Source organism: Saccopteryx leptura, chromosome 13 (genome assembly GCF_036850995.1).
Source record: "Saccopteryx leptura isolate mSacLep1 chromosome 13, mSacLep1_pri_phased_curated, whole genome shotgun sequence".
NCBI lineage: Eukaryota > Metazoa > Chordata > Mammalia > Chiroptera > Emballonuridae > Saccopteryx > Saccopteryx leptura.
The window spans coordinates 20,548,024-20,569,268 of NC_089515.1; the positions used below are offsets into that span (position 1 = coordinate 20,548,024).

The 21,245-nt window shown below is 43.4% G+C and overlaps 1 protein-coding gene across 6 annotated transcripts in view; it reads left to right on the forward strand.

Moving 5' to 3' along the window:
- The window catches only part of SORCS1 (sortilin related VPS10 domain containing receptor 1), a 578,632-nt gene that overhangs the window by 317,788 nt on the left and 239,599 nt on the right, over positions 1 to 21,245 (forward strand). The window lies entirely within an intron of this gene.

Sequence of the window (21,245 nt, forward strand, 5' to 3'; positions counted from 1 at the left end):
CACCATTACCGTGGAACCGGTGGGCGGTTAGAAAATGTTACTACTAACAGAGAAACAAAAGTGGGCGGTAGGTATAAAAAGGTTGACTAACCCTGCGTTAGATGAATGCCGCTGACTCTCCTACAAGACCTCCACCAATCAGTGACATGGATCAGAATGAGCCTTGACAGAGCAGACGGAAAGATGGGATTTTCATCTGATGTCTCCCTCTTTTCCCTTGACACGGAGTAGATAGATGAACTAGAACTGAAAGGAATGCATTGTCCTATAGCAGGTTGGAAGTTTCATGACTAAAACTAATTCAGCCTGCATACAAATGCCAGGATGGAGCTACTGCTGGAAGGAACCTTGTAGATCGTCTCATGCCACACCCTGATTTTACAGAGGAGAAAACTAAGGTTTAAAGAAAGGAAGTGGTTTGCTCCCACTGCAGCGGTGGGCACAGCTAGGACTGGAATTCAGGTGTCTTGGTTGATGTTCGTACTGCATTATACCACTCCTGTTCCTCTTCTGAGAGAGATGTTATTGTCATAGGAAGAACATGTTTGTTTTTAAATAAGAAAGGCCTATTTGTCTCAGGAGGAGAGTGGTGCTGCAATCATTGTTTGATTTGAAAACCTTGAGTTGTCAAATTCTGAATTCTGACATAATTTTTAAGCATTACATGAAATTGTAGAATTCATCAGGAAATAGAAAGCTGCTGTTCACTAGTATGTCCTAAGCCATCTTCTGTTAGGATTCGGTGCTGATATTAGGTTCTCATTTCAGATCCGGTTAGGGGCCTTGGGTAGGGTTCTCATTTTGTTATCTGGACTATAGATGTTCTCATCCACCTTCAGGGCACACAGGAGGAGCCCCCATCTGCTTCTCCACCCTTTCCCCTCCCCTTTTTCTCTAACTCTCTCGTCCCCTCCCACAGCCAAGGCTCCATTGGAGCAAAGTTAGCCCAGGTGCTGAGAATGGCTCCATGACCTCCACCTCAGGTACTAAAATGGGTCCGGTTGCAATGGAGCAACGCTCCAGGTGGGCAGAGCATTGCCCCCTGGTGGGCATGCCGGGTGGATCCTGGTCAGGCACATGCGGGAGAGTCTGTCTGACTGCCTCCCTGCTTCTCACTTCAGAAAAATACTAAATAAATAAATAAATAAAATCACTCAATAATAATTAAAATAAAAACAACAGCTAAGCCAATTAACAAGTGTACAACTATGGTGATTTACTTAATCTCTCCAAGCACAGTGTAATCAAATTTAAAATAAGGCATAATTATAGTACTTACCTAATAAGGAAAATGGTGAGGGTCATATAAAATAAGCCATGTTTAGCACAGAATAGTTAAGCTTAATCAATGTTTTCTCTTTACTTTATTCTTCTTTCCCACCTGCCTCCTCTTCCTCCTTCATGTAATTGTTGGAGGTAATAGTAGCAGCTCTCCTCTATAAGTAGCAGTGTTCATTAGAACTTTCTGCAGTGATAGAAGTGCTTCTCTAAGCTTTCCAATACTGTAGACATGAACCACTTGGGCCTATTGATAATTGAAATATGGCTAGTGTAAGTGAGGGACTAGAATTTACATTTTACTTAATTTTAATTAATTTAAATGTAAACACTCTCATGGGACTCATGGCCACAGTATTACACTGCACAGTTCACTGATGCCATCCTCACACATTTAGGGCGATACCCTGAGCATTCCTGTTGTCCCATTACTGGCTGGTTATTGGTCCATCATCAACAATTATGTATAAGCAATTTTGATCTGTGTATAGTCCTGCATTGAGAATCTAAACTTATGTCCTTTATTTTTATAATGAGCTTTAGTTATGTTTGTTGGCTTTGAATCAATTCTTATAATCCCCATTGATTTCTCATCTAGTTCACATTTTCAGTAAATTTTGTTTAACAATCAACAAACCACATATCGTGTGGTGGCACAGTGGATCAAGTGTTGACCTGGAAATGCTGAGGTCGCCAGTTCATAACAATCAACAAACCGAAGGCACCATAGGACACAAAGAGACATAAGCCATCATTCCACCCTCAGAGATTCTGTATTCTCATAATAAATGCCATATGACGTTTTGTAATCCAGTGTTCCCTTGACAGTGTCTCTCCCTTGCAAATGTCTTTGGGCGAGTCATTTACATTTAACCATTTGTAAAGTGATATAGGCAAAAAACTAAGAAATTTACTAGAACAGACTTGAGAATTATTCAATTCTGGTGATAGTCTGTTTTAGTGATGGCATTAAGAAAGAATGTGACTTAAAAATAAACAATGTCAAATATTGTATGCAGGCATAGCCTTTCCGTTAGCATCAGAACAGGTGATGACTTAGAGATTCCAAGGTTGTTTGCAGGAGCAAGGCTTGAAGAGTAAGACCCTGAAGTCCTGATGTAGCTCCTACGACTGGAAGGAAAGCTTAGCCAGAATCCAGCTGGGAGCCTGGCCATCAAATTCGTGTGTGTCAGTCCCCCAGTTGCAATCAGAATGCACACTTTTTTTTTTTAAGACTTTATTTATTCCATTTTTAGAGAGGAGAGAGAGAGAGAAGGAGGAAGCATCAACTCCCATATGTGCCTTGACCAGGCAAGCCCAGGGTTTCGAACTGGCAACCTCAGCATTCCAGGTTGACGCTTTATCCCATTGTGCCACCAGAGGTCAGGCCAGAATGCACACTTAATCTCTAGTTAGCGGGCGGACTTAAAGAGGGCGTTTTGCTGCCATCAAGACTTGGCTAAGCCTATTTCCAGAGAAAGAGAAGGTGTTGCCCTGGACTGTGAGAGAACAGTTTCCTCTGGGACAGCTACCTTCCCAAATCAGAGTCAGCCCAACCTATAGTCACAATGTTTGTGGGAGAGCCTAAGAGGAAGGATCTTTAAGAAATATCAGAGTACGATAACGATATTTCCAGTGGTGCAAAAATCAATAAAGTTGCCGTAGCAGTATATTTGTGTACAGTTTTCTACTTAGGAGGTGAATTTATCACCATGAAATATGTTATTTCTTTCTCCCAAAGGGACATGGTTGGACAAAAGAGACAGCGCCTACCCATCATTTTAAAGTGTGAACATATTTCCCCAATCAATGAGAATTCATGTTAAAAAGAGAGAGAGAAGGAGGAGGGAAGGAGGAAGAAGAAAAAGAGGAGAAGAAAAGAAAGCCCAGGCTCTGTTATAATGCAGGACGAAGGCCCTTCCGTTCCTTCTGGTTCTCCCAGGACTTGTGTATCCCCCTCCGGTGCAAAGGCAGGCTCCTTTAAAGGGCTGTATTAATTCTTTGATTCTCAAGGGTGCTGTCTAACAAGTTAACATCTTTTGCACCAGATAGTTCTGTTTGCTTTTCACATCTGTGGGAGCAGATGGGATAACACGGACATCAGAGTGACTGTCTTGCAGTCCTAGACACCTGTTTTGCCTTCCTGTTCTTACTTCTCGTTTTAACTGCCTGTGAGGACGCGTCCGGGTCTTCCATCAGCACATCTCTAGCAGCAGGCATCCTGCCCTCGCTTTGCGGGCAGCTTGTTAGGTCACTATTGGGATCAGAGTGCAGAACAAAGCAGGCCCTTATTTACAGTTTAAATTGATGGCCAACTATTGGCTACTTTGCCGTAAGCCTGCTGTAAATTCCAGCAGCTTTCCTTGGCTGGGCCTGTTACTGTGAAAACCGTAATCTCATCATAGGTCAGGATTGGAAAGCTTGACCAGGAGACATGGAAAGCCTGCTCCCAGGTATTATCCTAGCTCGTGCTTACTCTCTCTCGGCAGGAATCCTGCACCTGGCTCTGATGTATGAGGTAGGCTCAAGAGGACAAGGATGGGTGGATCCTAGCGCAGAGGGTGGACAGGCTTAGCTCTGTGTCACCGTGTCTGCAAAGAGAGCATCCCCCACCCCAGTTCATGGTAAATCCCCATGCTTGTTGGTGTCAGCAGGGGTTTATTGGGTACACCCTTAAAATCTTCTATGAGAAAAGGTGATTTAGCATATGCCTGAAATGAACAGCTAGGATATAGAGGGTGATGAGAAGAACAATACAAACGTAACAAAGAAAAAAAAAATCAGTGCTGAAATCTCAATCTCATTCTCAAATTCCCACTGAGTTTATTTGTATTCTGCCTAAAAAAACAGGCCCTGGCCAGTTGGCTCAGTGGTAAAGCGTTGGCCTGACGTGCAGGAGTCCCGGGTCGCACTTGTTACGGCTAGCAGTGACAAATATGGAACTGGACATTGACCATCTCATTAGCCAAAAGCAGGCCCATAGTTCCCATTGAAATACTGGTCAGTTTGTTGATTTAAATTTACTTGTTCTTTATTTTAAATATTGTATTTGTTCCCGTTTTGTTTTTTTACTTTAAAATAAGATATGTGCAGTGTGCATAGGGATTTGTTCATAGTTTTTTTATAGTCTGGCACTCCAACGGTCTGAGGGACAGTGAACTGGACCCCTGTGTAAAAAGTTTGGGGACCCCTGCTATAGCCTCTGCCTCAGGCGCTAGAATGGCTCTGGTTGCAACAGAGTGACACCCCAGATGGGCAGAGCATCGACCCCTGGTAGGCGTGCTGGGTGGATCCTGGTCAGGCGCATGCGGGAGTCTGTCTGACTGCCTCCCCATTTCCAACTTCAGAAAAATACAAAACCAAACAAACAAACTTCTTTATACTCTGTGTGTTTCTATCAGCAGTTCCTCCCCATCACCTCCCACAATAACCTTAGCTGTTCTTCCTTCATGAAGAAGTTGCTGACATCTTTAAGGATTCAAGAATGCAAAAATCCCAAGTGGAACTCATTGGAAGAGAGAAGAAACCAAAAAGCATTTTTCTTTAAAAATGTAGAACAGTCAATAGCTTAGTTGTTAGACCCTTTTACTCTCTGTACACCATGTTCCCAGCGAAGAGAAGAATGAGAGAATATTTGTTCTTTATATTTCCTGGGCTCCCTGCACACTCCTTGTTCCTGCTCTTTAATTAGTATTTTCTTGCTGAGAGAGCCTTTCAAGACTTTCATCCTATAAATAGGACCCCAGCCCCCCAGAACAAACACATCAATCATTCTTTCGTGTGTCTTGGTACATGGCAACATTAAGCACTCTGTTTTCTCCAGATGTTTACGTTTTAATTACCGTCCTGTATGTGGCAATTTCTAAACAAGCACTTAATTATAGCCTCCTTGCCTCTTGTCTTTATATCCTGGGTTTTCTTAATTCCGCTTGTTATTTGCTTGTGTGGTCTATATCATGTATGCGACTCTTGGGGACAGGGGGGTGGGGGGAGAAGTGGTTGACAGAGTCTGCTAGCTCTCTCTTAAGGACAATTATGGAAACACTGAATCGGAACCCATCAGATGTTGGAGGTATTCAGGCCTTTTTCCCTTCACAGATGTGGAAACCAAGTCTGGGACAGTGGTGCCCTGCCTGAGCTGGCTTGCAGCTGGTGAATGAAAAGCTGAGGTGGTGAATCTTTAAACCTCAGATGCCTTTTATTCTGGAAAAATCTCATTGATTCCACTAATGAAATTTTTCTCACCCCCTCTTATCGCTAAGACACTTTTCTCTCACTTCTGATTATAGTTGTTTTTGGCTATATCTAACTGCCCCCCTTTAGAATACAAAGACCTAGATGAGACTAAAGTGCCCTGATCAGTTGGGGAGCCCCTAACATGCGAAGCATAGGGGGTCTGTATACAGTAGGAACCCAGCTCGTGGTTGAGGATTTGAACTGAGCTTAGGCTGGGTTTTGGACTCCTCGGCCAGACCTTGTAAAAGAAAGTACATTTCAAAACCAGCTTTGACTCGTTTATTTTCTCTAATTAGAAAATTAATTCTTTCAAGCGAACAAGCAAAGAGAGTAAAAAAAAAAAAAAAAAGTCCCTGTAGGTTTCAGTCTTTTCTAGGCTGTGATGCATAATTTTATCTTTTCTAGCCAGGAAGAGCAAGGTTAATATTTAAAAGGCTGGGACTTTGCATAGCACTCATTCAACATTATCGGATGAAGCCACGGGGACCCCGCGGATTGTATAATACATCAAAGGGGGTGCATGGCATTCCCCTTGCGAGCACTCAGCGCTTGTTCATTCCACCCCAACTCTTTTTATCTGTCCCTTTGTACACATGATCGTGCCTCTGCCTCTAATCTTTTAAAAATTATGTATGCTTCATTCATGAAGAAGTACGGCTCATGAACTCAGAGACACAGTGGAAGTGGCATTTTCTCAACTTCTGTGCAAGTCACGTTTTTATTACGCCTTCCCTACCCCTAACCTGGGCAGTGATGGCTAACAGAAGGGGTTATCTCCTTTGATCCGTCCTAGGTACAGCTCGGTGTTTACACTCTCAGTCCATTAAACCAGGGGTCCCCAAACTTTTTACACAGGGGGCCAGTTCATTGTCCCTCAGACCATTGGAGGGCCGGACTATAAAAAAAAAACAACTATGAACAAATTCCTATGCACACTGCACATACCTTATTTTAAAGTAAAAAAACAAAACGGGAACAAATACAATATTTCAAATAAAGAACAAGTAAATTTAAATCAACAAACTGACCAGTATTTTAATGGAAACTATGGGCCTGCTTTTTGGCTAATGAGATGGTCAATGTCCACCAATGAAAGAGGTGTCCCTTCCGGAAGTGTGGCGGGGGCCGGATAAATGGCCTCAGGGGGCCGCATGTGGTTCGTGGGCCGTAGTTTGGGGACCCCTGCATTAAACATTGCTCCTTTCTTGAGCATTTCAAAAAAAAAAAAAAGGAAATCCAAGCGTCTACGTTTTTTTTTCCTCTGGGTGATTTTCCAACAGTCATCTGAGCCCCTGGGTTTCAAACAAGCTACCAAATAGTAAGTGCAAAGTGCTGTTTTTGAAACAGGGGCAGAGCACTAGGAGCCACGCCCACTAGCGAGCTCCCTCTTTGTGCCAAGGCAGCCCTGGTTCCTAGGCTCTGTAGAAGAAGGTTGGAAAAAAATCTTGATTTAGTCAGTTCCTCCTCCAGGTACTGAGTAACACCTGAAACAGCCCTCTGCCTAGTACTGTCTTATAGAACCGAAGCACCTGTGATAACATTCATAAGTCAAAAAGCTAATAACAGTCTTTTGTTATTTCAACGTGGCATGTCTCATAGTGGGTACTTTTATTGAACCATATCCGCGTCTAATGCTAATGTTAAAAACAACAAAGTAAGCAGCTCGCAGTATGCCTGGTTTCTCAGACCTGATCAGAGTAACTAGTAGTTGACTTTTATCTCATGCAGCATTAAGTAGTACTAAGTACTTTTGTGCTGGAACGAAGCTGCTTGCATAATTTATATCCCATATTCATTCCTCATCTGTAAGATGTTGTGTCTATCACATATACTAAGCACCTAATACATTAAATGTTAATCAGGAGTTACTGATCTAAAAAACAAACAAACCAGCAAAGATATCTTTGTATGAGGATCAAGTTTATATGATGTTGGTGCTATAATTCAGAATTTTATTACCCACATTTATGTTTCAAAAATGCAGGTAGGGGCTAGATATATAGATAGGTAGAAATATTATAGATAGACACACAGATTAACCTTTTTTTTTTTTAAGTTCAAGTAATGCCTTCTAGTTGGCTCCAGGTGGTATTTCTTTACCAAAATGGAGAAAAGATAAATAAAACTTTGTCTTTTGGTTTTATCCATTTTTAACAAATGAAGTTAGTCAAGATAGAGATAACTTTTATGGTCTCCAAATATTTATGAAGTAAGGCAGCTCTGCAGATTGTTGTATATTTCTTCCACTGCCGACCGGGTGTCATACAGTAGGCTGTCTCTGCGGCCAGGGGAGCAGAAGGTCTCACGAATGACCGAAAGCCGGTGAAGAGGCTCATCATTCTTCAGCTGTGCCTAACAGACTATCTGCCCACTGCCTCTGGGGAACAGACTTATAAATTTAGTTGTCTATTTACCTACGTATCTATTTATTTTTGCCTCATCATCTGTCTTTAGTAGAATCAGTATTCTCTGAAGCCTGGCTGGCCTAATGTGAACGGGCCATCCATTACCCTTTCATGAAGGTCAAATGCATTATTTCTGGTTGGTTCCAGGTTACGCTCTGCTGTGGAAAATGGTCAGAGGTCTTTGCAGCATTCTGGTCTGTTTGCTTCCAGCACACTCCCTGCGGTTTCTCCGGGGTTTCCATCACCGGGTGTTTGACATACTGTATCCAGAACATTTGTTTCTAGTGACTAGCCCATGCTGCTCTCATGATGGATGGAGATGGATGCCGGCCGCTCCAGGAAATGTGCCATATTTACCGGGGTGGGGATGTTTCAGTGTCATACATCAGATCTGCCCCAAGCTTTTTCTTGGTGCTGTCATGAGAAACAAAGTGAGTGTTGATGAATCTTTAGTAAAACTACTTTTTTTCTTTCTTTCCTGGAGAAATTAAGAGAGTATTACCAGCTTCAGGGGCTAAGTTATTTCCAAGTAAATACTCCTTTTTCTGACCCGACCTTTCTCTTGACCAAATCCTCTTGTGATGGTTTGACCCCTGCGTTCCTCTAGGCATCTACCTCACATTTGCCTAGGTCCCTAACATGCTTCTCATTTCCTGACCCTCCAAATCAACTACTGAAAATAACTTTTTTTTTGTATTTTTCTGAAGTTGGAAACGGGGAGGAAGTCAGACAGACTCCCGCATGCGCCCCACCAGGATCCACCCGTCATGCCCACCAGGGGGCGATGCTCCGCCCATCCTGGCCATTGCTCTTTTGCAACCAGAGCCACTCTAGTGCCTGAGGCAGAGGCCACAGAGCCATCCTCAGCGCCTGGGCCAACTTTGCTCCAATGGAGCCTCGGCTGCGGGAGGGGAAGAGAGAGACAGAGAGGAAAGAGAGGGGGAAGGGTGGAGAAGCAGATGGGTGCTTCTCCTGTGTGCCCTGGCCGGGAATCGAACCCGGGACTCCTGCACGCCAAGCTGATGCTCTACCACTGAGCCAACCGGCCAGGGTTGCAAATAACTTTTTCAGAACAAAATATGCGCTTGCTTATCAGCATCAGAGTGGGCTTAGATCTTCATAAGTACAAAGGCCAGGGCTATGGGCTGTGTGCATTTGGATGACTGGAGAGGGCGATCCCTTCTTTGGCTGCTTGGGGTTGTGTGTATGTTCGGGGACTAGAATACTAAGTATCACCATGATTGACAGCATCTGCCACCAGGAAATGAGCATGCCTGTAGAGGAGAAAAGGACAATGTGGATGAATCAAAACAAAATAAAGAACAGGGAAAATAAAACACACTGAATACACAACCTCTCACAGATAAGAGAAGAGAGGTATGGGAGGAAAGGCACAGATAGATGTTAAGCCGAGAGGCAAGGTGTCAGAGATTACAACAAAGCAGCAAAAGCAACAAGATAGTGATGAGAGCGAGCTCAGAGGCAGAGCACAATGAAGATAGAGTAGAAGAGAGAGAAATAATGAAATCATAAATATTTCCAGCAGTAGATTTAGAATCTCCTTAGATTTCTCAGAGAGAGGAGGACCAATTTACCAGGAACTTATTAAGACTTTCAGAGGGAGTACAATTGGCCCTTATCTCTCAGTTCTTCCTGAGTGCTTTCAAAGGGGTAAAAGATGTTGATGGCTGTGGCCGAAATTGGTTTTGCCAGGAAGGAAAGCACAATTATGACTCACGCGTGGGGGAGTGGTGGGCTGAGATCTCCCCAGCTCCTTAGAGGACTTCTGTCCTTCCCCTCCCCGTCCCTCTGTGGAGTGGCCTCTTCTATTTATGGGCAGTTCTGCAGGTGTTCGGTGTACCAGCTCAGCGCCTATCAGCAGTCACTGTGGAGCTACACTTTGTCATTGGAAGGTGGCCAGTGTATATTTTTGCCTAGTGGAGTCACTACTTGCAGTGTCATTGTTAGTATAGTGGACCCTGGTGGCAGTCTGCCTGGCTTTGAATTCCAGCTAAGCCACATACTGGTTATATGCCTTTAGACAAGGCTTTATTTGTTGGTTAGTTAGTTATTAACTTCTCCAAGATAGTTTCCTCATCTCTAAAATAAAATATAATGATTGTGTCCATCTCAAAAGGTAGTTATGAGAGGAGTCAAAACAAGCCAAGAACAGTGCCTGACTCATTGCGAGCATTTGAAAAATGTTGCTCTCGTGGTTATTATTATATGTCTCAAAGTATATGGTCTTGCTTTATGCTGTCATTTGTCAACTCCACCAAAATTATGAAATGCGTACATGGTGGCAGATATTTGTTAGGAACAAGGAAGTGGGATAGAGGTATAAGACATTGTCTTTGCTTTTAAGGATGTGCAGTCTGGTAGAGGAGATGCATGTGCAAACAGTCAACTACGGGACAGAACTTATGTCTCATAAAAGTTATGTACCTAGAATGCTACCTTTGGGGACTCAGGGAAGGATTTCCAGAGCAGCAGATATTTGTCATCTTGAGAAGGAGAAAACAATGAAAACTGTTTTTCAGTGTATGAGTTGTGAGAAACCAATGTTCACAGACTGCAGTGCGTAACATAGCTTTGATTGATGTGCAGCTATCAAATGAATAACCCTGTGCCTTTTTTCACTCTCAAAACCTGCTAATTCCCATTCATATCTGACTAGACTGACTAATTAAACAACAACAACAACAAAATCCAGTCTCCCTGACCCAATTATATTCTAATTTTGACATAATAGCACAATTTCTTTTCAGTCGTTAAAACTTCTTTTCCTGTGTTGCTTGTAGAATCAATACATGGGCAGTGGTAACATTATTAAGATTAAATTAGTAAAACTATAATTTACCTAATGGATTCAAAATATTCAGCATTTACCTTAAGTAATTATTGGTCAATGAGAACTATTGATGAGATTTGGAGGTGAATTTTAAAAAGAACTCAGTTGACACATATTTTATTGAACATCTTATCTGTGCCCAGTTTTTTGCAAGCACATTGATGTTTATTTTAAAAAAAACCTGTGACCCTTGCATGGCCCTTGATGCAGGGATGCAGTTACAGAACAGTGGAGACAGATAGATGTTGGATAACTTTGTGTCAATAAGGCATGGCCATATAAGTTGAAACATAATAATGATAACAGTGAGACTAACAGTTTTTGAATGCTTGCTATGAGCCACTCACCGTTCTTCATTTGTTTTGACTCCTTTCATAACTACCTTTTTTTTTTTTAAAGTATTTTATTTATTGATTTTTAGAGAGAGGAGAGAGAGAGAGAAGAGAGAGAGAGAGAGAAAGGGGAGGAGCAGGAAGCATCAACTCCCATATGTGCCTTGACCAGGCAAGCCCAGGGTTTCGAACCGGCAACCTCAGGGTTCCAGGTTGATGCTTTATCCCACTGCGCCACCACAAGTCAGGCTCTCATAACTACCTTTTTGATATTGACACAGTATCCTCAGATGACAAGGGTTTGAAGAGGACTATAGTCTGTAATAGTCCTGGAATAGTCAGGAAGGCAGCACAAGAAGACTTAAGTTGCCTGACGCAGCAGACTGGTATGACATTTACAACAGAAAAATATAATTCAGGTGAACCAACATTTATTAAGTGGTAGGTAGTAAACATACAAATATGCATAAAACAGGGCCCTGTCTGCAAAGACAGGGAAAATCGAAGGCAGAGGTGTGTAGGTAGAAATGACCATGGGGTCCACATTGGTACAGGTACTGTATGTAGCTTTTGTTTCCTGTCCTACTTTTTGGCATCCTGAAAGTGCCCCTTGAAGTGTTCCTTTGACATATTGTTTATTCTAGTTATTGATTTAGAAAATACAGTTTCATCAAACTCGTTGAATATGTAGGAGAGTGCCCGGATCAGGAGGGTAGGTAGATATCAGGGATGATGGGGAAGTGAGGAGTATGGAGTCAACCACGGCAGGAGGAGACTCAGTGAAGCATGTGGGGGGTGGGGGGGACATGAAGGGGAGGGCTTCTGGTGTCTCAATGACCAGTAGCTCATCTTTCTCCCCAAGACTTTCTAAAAGTGGCCCAAATTCTCTTGAAAGACAGAATGGCTGGAACTTATCAACTGCTGATGCTTTCTGTTTCAGAAAAACCAGATTTTACCTGGTTGATTGTAGCTTTGGAGACAAACCATCCATCTGGCATGACTCAAAGAATTACCGTGTTTAAATTCCAGAGCTTGGGCCCTGGCCGGTTGGCTCAGTAGTAGAGCAACGGCCTGTCATGTGGAAGTCCCGGGTTTGATTCCCGGCCAGGGCACACAGGAGAAGCACCCATCTGCTTCTCCACCCTTCCCCCTCTCCTTCCTCTCTGTCTCTCTCTTCCCCTCCCGCAGCTGAGGCTCCATTGGAGCAAAGATGGCCCGGGTGCTGGGGATGGCTCCTTGGCCTCTGCCCCAGGCGCTAGAGTGGCTCTGGTCTCGACAGAGCGACGCCCCGGATGGGCAGAGCATCGCCCCCTGGTGGGTGCGCCGAGTGGATCCCGGTCGGGTGCATGCGGGAGTCTGTCTGACTGCCTCCCCATTTTCAGGTTCAGAAAAATACAAAAAAAAAAAAAAAAAATTCCAGTGTTTGTGCATGTCCGCCCCTTATGCTTTATGCATTATTTAACCAGCAGATTTACGTATTTTCTTGACTAGCTAATGCTGTCTGTGTTTCTTAGGCCCAAGTCCTCTGTGTTTCCATTTGGAAGTGTATTACTGACATTTACAAACTCCCACCAAGGTCTCAGTCAGTTACCACCATAGATGCCCATTGTTCCAAGAGAGCTGACCTTCACCCCTATGCACCAATTAAAATCTATTGCTTTGGACTCCTGCAGTGCTTGCTGTAATTCTGGCTCCGTGCCCAGTGTAACTGGTGGGATGCATTCTTCTTTGTCCTGGTCTTCTTATTTTTCTTTTCAAAACAAGAAGAGAGTGACCTGCAAATGGAAATATATGCTCTCTCTAGAAGAAAAAAGGGGCAGACGGCCAGAATTAACAACCGTTTTCAGTTAAATCATCATTTATATCAACACAGATGAAGCCCCTCCATAAATAAAATAACTAGGCAAAATTTGGGACATGGCCTATAGGCTTCTGCCAGATTCACATATCCATAGAGCGCCCCAGTTAAACGCGGTGGTGAGATGACCCTGTGCGTAGCTGGCCTGCTCCTGGGCGAGCTGATGGGGAGACCCCAGTCCTAAAGAGCAGAAGTCAGGCGCCCGGCCCTCTGCATGTCAAGATAGATGAGTTCCTAGCACAGTGCTAGGATGATAGCCTTTTAGGTAAACTTTTAAGTTTCTTTTTATAATGGAATTTGAGATCAGGGCATTTAGAGCTGGAAGTAGTTTGTCTGTGATCCCAGACGTTTGTCCTAAGACCGTGACTATTCTTTGGCCGACCAGGAGCCTTAAGATGTGCTCATTTAGGGAAACACGGTGGCGGTGAACTCAGCGGAGCATCAGCTCCTCAGCTTCTTTGTAGCTCACTCTACCCTTTACGTCCGTTTCCACCCAATGTTGAGCTGTCAATGTGATGATGCCGGCACTTTAATGGAACGTGGAGCCAAATTCTACTGAACCAGTCATTTTAGTAGAAATGACCATAGTGTAAAAACAATGGCCCAGGGACAAGTCTGCTATACTCAGAATAAGACAAGAAGGCCCGATTTGCTCAAAGGAAATGGAGCTTGAAATTTGCCTTTCTCTGTTTAGTTTAAAATTCCAGATCTAAGCAAGTTAAAGGCAGACGTAAAGTGTGGTCCTTGCCCTGTTAGTGCAAACAGCCAGCTGGAGAGACTACAGCTCATTCTTTGGTCTGCAGAGGAAACGGTTCCTGTGGTTTTATTATCCTCCCCCTTTGGCCCCTCTTCACTATTTGAAGTTTTATAGACTTCTGAAGATAATCCTTGTACGAGGGCTTCAAATTTCCCAAGAGCCACAACGTTTCACATTTCCCAGCCACAGTCATGGTTCAGCCTGGGAGTGGAGCGCAGAGAGTGGGCAGTTCGTCTGGCTCCCTGGAGGACCATGTCCGCGTTCCATTATCCAGCAACCAGTGCGGATGGGTTATGCTCGTATGATAAAGCCCGGAAGATAGCAAACCCAAACCATTTGCCTCCAGTTGATGACAAATATAAAAAGTTTTGCCTGTTTCATTATGTTCCTCCCACAAAAACCCAACTCAAGGGAATAACAAAGAAACAAATATGTGGGAGAGAAGGATGTTGAAATTGAATATTGCTTGTCTACAACTACTAAATTTGTTTCTTCTTTCATTTACTGTCAAGCGAGTAGCTATGGCCACCATCACAGCCGCCTGGCCCATGCAGGTTTGCATTTGATTCAGACAGTTGGTAATGAAACAACGGAGCCAATAACTGGTGGGCCATTAGCTTTAATCCTAGCTTGCACCCGGCAGGCAAGAAATACACACAGTGGGAAAACACTTCCCTTTCCATTCAGGGCTCCCAAAGCCACTGACTTATCCGAGTTTCCTAGAATCAAAGGTTTCTACCTCACCAGCCTTATTCACCTCTGTTCTCCATCTCTTTCTTTCTGCTCTCCTCTCTAATGCTAAACTCAGGAACTGAGAAAGAGCAAGCTCCTGGTCTGCCCCATTATATAGTGTAGAAATCAAAACCTTTAATCCAACATATAAACAAGGAAGTCTCTGATACAGAGTCACTTATCTGAGGCATAATGAGATTCCTCATGAGAGTGCACCACCTCACATCATGCAATCAGTCAAGGGTGTGGGGAAAAGCTTAGTCTTAAAACTAAACCTTAGGCTATAAAGATGCTGCCTGCTTACAGCCAGTCCTTTACACCCAATGCAAACTATAAGCGAGCATATATATATATATATATATATATATATTATATTTACAAACTTGTTTGACCAACATTTACTTTCCTTATTTCCTCTTTCCTTTCTTCTTCCTCCTTCCCTTTCTTCCTTCTCTCTCTCCCAAAGCTTATTTATATAAAAGGAGTAACAGGACCATTTATATATTTAAAACGGGATATATTCTCAAAAGGCTTACAAAAGTGTGTTATGTGTGTGTAATCATTTTATCTTTATGAAAACACTGTGAGGTGGGTAGAACAGGTTATGATATTTCATACCCGAGAACTACTATAATTAGTGACTGGTGGTCTTTAACTAGAACCTAGATCTTCATATCCTGCCCTAAGTTTCCTCTGTCATAGTTTACCATGTTCCAAACAGTGCTCCAGTTTTCTCATCTGGGAGTGTTACTTTTTACTAGTGTTCTTGAGGCTAAGGGCTGGTTTCTCTATAGACCTTTAATAAAGTTCATGTTTTAAATATAAATTATGTCATCTCAGATAAAATGCAAAGCACAGGGAAAATGTAAAGGCAAGCCATATGTCACTTTTGAAGTCAGCTTGTGTAAAAATCATTCAGCATTCCTGCTTATCATATCATGATAAAGCCCTTGACAGCTCTCCAGGATAAGCCTGGCGCTTTTATATACAAATCGGGAAGGGATGCCGTTGAGAGGGTCTGAAGTGAACCTCATTTGAACCTCAGGCCCCAGTCCTGGCTCCCAGTAAGAACTTAACCAATACTTGCTAATAAATGAATGAATGGATGAATGAATGAGTAAATAACAGGAAGTTTGGGAATGATTTCTTTCCTCAGTATTTGAAAGATTAGAGTTGCCAACAGTAATCAAGACAGATTTGCAGTGTCAGGAAGATGACAAAGTGACTCTCAAAGTACTTTTCAGCTCTGTGCTGTCATTCCTGTCACTGGCACTATTCCCCGTGCTGACCCTGAGCTCTCCCAGTGTCCAGTGGACTGCCTCGATTTACTCACGAGACGTATTCTGGGCGTCCTTTTCCACTACAGGGAGTGCACATCAGAAATGAACCTAGCTTGCTCATCGCACAGGTGGCCAGCGACAGCAGCGAGACAGCTTGGCCACAGTTAGGTGCAGGGGTTTGCTCAGAGGTGGATTCCATGGTCCTGTGATGCTCCTTAGAGCAGTGGTCCCCAACCTTTTTTGGGCCACGGACTGGTTTAATGTCAGAAAATATTTTCACGGACCGGCCTTTAGGGTGGGACAGATAAATGTATCATGTGACCGAGACAAGCGTCAAGAGTGAGTCTTAGACAGATGTAACAGAGGGAATCTGGTCATTTTTTAAAAATAAAACATCGTTCAGACTTAAATATAAATAAAACGGAAATAATGTAAGTTATTTATTCTTTCTCTGCAGACCGGTACCAAATGGCCCATGGACCGGTACTGGTCCGCGGCCCGGGGGTTGGGGACCACTGCCTTAGAGGATTCACAGCTGGGAAGTGGCTCCTCCACCATTGCATATGCATGCTGGCAGGCCTTGTTCCTTTCCTTGCCTGGCTTTATTCATGGATTCTGCTATACCACGACTCTGTCATTGCCTTTAACCCTGCAATCTATCACGTGTAGGCTCCTGCTTTTTCTGTTGGACTTAACGACTCCTTCTCCTTTCTTGAGAAGCAGATCTTCTTGTCTGTGGCATAAAACTAAAACAAAAACTAAAAGAAAATTGCATTTCTCTGTTAAGATTGGACATGGGGGCTCATTGGACATGAATAAACCCTACCCCCACACTTGTTTGTTTGTTTTTTCCCTACATCAATTGCATAAAGGAAACCATTAGGACTATAAGAGGGAGAGATGTAAAGAGAAATATTAGAAATTATTTAAAATAGATCTATATTGGAACTAGTAATCTCTCTTTGCCTCTTGAGTTAGGCAGTGCTTGAAGTAACCCAGGCTTACTGCTCACAGGAATTAGGGGATCAGAGAACATGCAGATACTCCAGTGCTTTCAGCATTGGAGTACATTTCCACCAATGACATAAAAGTTGGTTTTGCATCTCATTTGCATAATTGTACAACTTTCTCTGACTTGTTGTTTGCTTTCCTGATGTTCTTGTTTAATAAAAAAAGATCAAATGCTTCTTTTTTTTAAATCACTTCATATTCATTTTGAAATATTCCCTAATTTTTGTGAGCAGTGTACTTTTCAAGGAGGAACTAGAATAACAACGCTTCCTGCTTCTCAAGTCAATGGTTATAATAAACCGGAAGCCATAAGAAACACGTTTGTGAAATGTCCTGAGAATATTCCCACACATGATGATAGTTGATACACTAGAAACAAAACAAAGTCAGCAGTGTGAGTACCGCAAGCTCCATTTTAATGTTGAGAAAACTAAGGAGCAGAGTGGGTGGTCCGGTTTATGTAGCTGGTAACTGCACAAGGATTTGGCAACATGGGGATTTTTCCAAACTTTGTGGTTCATGTTCACCATCCTTATGCGTTAACTAAAGAGTATCATCTTCCCAGGGCCACCGTTATTTCCCCTAAGGGTGCCCGAGAGATAATAGCATCCTCTCAATGAAGCAAGCCGTCGCAGTAATTCTCTGTTAGCCCTTTGTAAAAGAGTGCACAGCTTGAATGTTTGGGTACCTTTGGATTTCCCTGATATTTAATACATGAACGTCCTGAAAGATATGTTTACCTGCCTTTTAGGGATTGGTACCTCAGCATATGTAAGGCTCATCGAAAGGGCTTGGTACCATGTAGATTCCGAGGCTCTGTTTCTCAGAAATGCCTGCTCAGCAGCCCTGAGAATCTACATCTTAACAAGCAGGTGGCACCTCTCCATCTCCCCGGAAATCTGCTACTTCTACACCTCAGACTCCACTTTACTGAACAGAGATGAGCTGTATGGACAGTCAGTATCATTTTCCAGTGAACCTCTTGGTTTAATTTTTCTTTATAAAAATACAGTAAGTTAATCTTTTGTTGTTGGTGACAGAAGCCTAAAATATTGTCATGCACTTGGAGGCTCTTGACTGGACGGTGGGGACATGGATTGAAATTTCCCCATCCGTCTCCTTGACTGACACTCAAACAGGGATCCTTCTGCCTCTTCCAGAAAGACGACTGTATTATGTGTCTGACTGCTGGGCGGGATAAAGGTCAAGCGCATATAGACTGTGCTTAGGGTATGTTTGAAATGAAAGAACATAGGTTAACCCCAGCCTTTAGGGGTGAATCAGGAAGGCTCAGGGTGCAGGCGGCATGCCCCCCACCTTCTGCTTCCCCACCTAGGCAGGAAGGGCGTAGGAGCCGGAATAAAGAACCCACAGTTCCTCCATGGCATAGGGGTGCTTACCAGCAATTTAACTTAGCGGAGTGGTGGGAGGCTACCATTACAGAGTTTTCAAAGATGTTTGTTAAACTCAGAGAGGGGTGCTTCTTGAAAAAATAAAATAAAAAAAATTTTTTTGAGAGTTCCACTCCATTATTCCAAGGTTCTAACTTCATTTCTTTTCACAGCAAGTGCCTCTGTCTTGGTATGAAACACAGGCTTGTTAGAGGCAAAGTGCTATTCAAAGATTCCGTGAGAGGGAGGCATGAAAAAAATGCAGGTATTTTTTGAAAAACAGATTTGGAGAGAAATTCGAACCTGCGTCATTGTCGTTGTCGGGGAGCTGAGCGCAGGGAGGGGCGCAGTGCTTTGCGTGTAGAGCAGTCGAAGGGTAGCGTGAAGGAAGAGGACCGGTGTGTTCTCACTTTACCCTTGAACTTGAACCCTTCCCCACCTCCCAAAGGAGAGAAAGATGGTACTTTATAATATGACCGACCAGGAAGCCTCCTTTCCCCTATCCGCAAACACCAGATGAGTGAAATACACAAAGGAAGAAAGGAGTCCTCTTGGAAAAGGGTGTGCAGAGGGGGTTCTCTCCCTTTAACGGAGAGGCGCTGCCCCTTCCCGCCTACCAGACGGAAGCTGGAGATTCTGATCAGAACGAAGGGGAGTCTGTGAAGGCTCGAGAACAAATGGAGGGTCAATGACGTGGATACCATCAGATGCCCCTTTTCCAGTCCCTGCCTTTGTACTCAGCAGCGCAGCTGTCCTCAGCCTCTGCCCCGGCCTTGCCAAAGCCTGCCTGTCACTCAGCTTCATTCGGCAGTTTGGCTGCCCTGCCTTTCAAGTCCCTGACGTGTTGACAGGAATTGAACAGGGCCAGCGGGGGCCCCCCTGTCACAAGGGGAGGCCTTTCTGGGGGACCAGTGCAGATAGGGTCCTGCTGCCTTCTCAGGAAGACAACCTGGTTGCAGAACGTCTCAGCCGGGAGAAGAGTATGTTTCCCCATCCCCGGCACCTCTGTCCCTGTGTCAGGCCAAGGTAAAGCTTCATTTCTGAGGTCCAGGAACCTGAAGGAGACTTTTAGTCTTGGAGACTTGTTTTATAATCGTATACCTACATGCACCCTTCTCTCTCACCCAGAAATGACAGAAAGAATAAAAAAGAAAGAGGAAGACAGGAAGACAGGAAGGCAGGAAGGAAGGAAGGAAGGAAGGAAGGAAGGAAGGAAGATGTGCCTTGGCTAGAAAAAGAATATGCAAAGACTGAATCTGAGTCTGTTGACTTGGCTCTAAGCCCACACCTTTTTTTTTTTTTTTTTTTTTTTTTTTACAACTGACAGTAAAAGGGACAACGGCTTGGAAACCCAAGTCTTTTCTTTTCTCTGAACAAGTTCAGTATCCCTTTTCCTTCCTTTTGCTCTTCTGGTTTAGCTCTGCAGTTCTACAGGGAAACCAGAAGCAGCAGTGTGGCTACTCTAGGCGGCAGTGGGAAGAGACAGGAAGCCTCAGAAGACAGGGTAACTCTATCCTGTGTGCGTTTAGGTGATGCCAAGAAGCGCTTAAGAGTATGGCTCCTGGAGGCAGCCAGTGTCCACCCAGATCTCAGCCGCAGTGACCCCGGGCTGTGTGCTGAGGACGTCCTTCTCTGTGCAGTGGGGATGATAACACGGATGAGTAGTGTGGTGAACAGCAAATGGGACAACACACGCAAAGCACATGGGGAATACCTCTGAGTGCTAACTGGGTACTAGCCACAACATTCTTCCAAGGTGTGAGATCTGTGTGTCTTTTGTGATTTCATGTCCATAGGATAGTTCATTCTTAAATGCCTTTTGTAGGAAAAAAGCCTCAAAGTCCAATTGCAAAGAAGGAACTTTTTCCACTATTCTCCCCATGATGATAGTCTATACCTGCTGTTTCAGAGCAAGGGGCACGTGGTATTCCAGAAACTGAACACCAGAGGGATTTGAACTATTTGTTTTGAGACATAGGAAAACCAGTTGGACTCTTGAACATCCTATTCTATCTGGAAAGTGGGGACAAGGCTCACTCCCCCACCTCTCAGGACTCCTCGAGGAGTCAAATGTAATCATATATGAACAGATATGTCAGTATATGAAAAATGAGTTTCAGATGTACAAGATCGATACCTTTTTAAATTTTTTTAAGATTTTTATTTATTCATTATAGAGGAGAGAGAGAGAGAGAGAAGGGGGGGAGGAGCAGGAAGCATCAACTCCCATATGTGCCTTGACCAGGCAAGCCCAGGGTTTTGAACTGGCGACCTCAGCATTTCCAGGTTGACACTTTATCCACTGTGCCACCACAGGTCAGGCCAAGATTGATGCCTTTTAATAGTTATTTCCAAGACAACTTTTTGAAAAACGTCACCATGGGGAAAGAGGGTATGTTTTATAGAGACTATTTGTTGAGATATGGAGAAACATGTATGATCATACCTTGCAGTCATATACTGTATTTTTTTGCTTCATAAGACACACTTTCCCCCCTAAAAGTGGAGGGGAAAATGCCCGTGCATCCTATGGAGCAAAAAATACGGTATTTTATTAAATATTTTAACACACTATTTGGTTCAGAATATTTTTTTTTCTTAGTTTCCTCCTTAAAACCCTAGGTGTGTCTTATGGTCAGGTGTGTCTTATGGAGCAAAAAATACGGTATATGTGTGCATGCTTATTTCTTACAAAATATGCAAAGGGCCATCTATAGAACAAAAGGAATTTCAGAAAGAGAGGAAAGATTCCTAACTGTGACAAAGGGAACAGAGTTTTCTGATGTAAACTACCACCCCAGTTAACAAAAGACGTCACTTTGCCTTTAAATATACTCTTCTCTGAGGTACATGCAAAGCCACACGGTTTTGGGTGCCACTGTTTCTTCTCTGAAAACGGATAAAAACGCGCACTTTGTTAGCTCATTGCATAGGAGTGAAGACCAGGAAATCACAGCACAAAGGGATGCACATTTATTGAGCCAAACTCAGTATTTTCACAGTCTTCCTGAGCAGGAAGCTTGGCAGAGGATGGGCCTTCAAAGGACCCTGTGGAAGACAGTTTTCAGCCTGACCTTGGAAAAGGGGAGGACGTTCAGGATGCTTTGACATTGC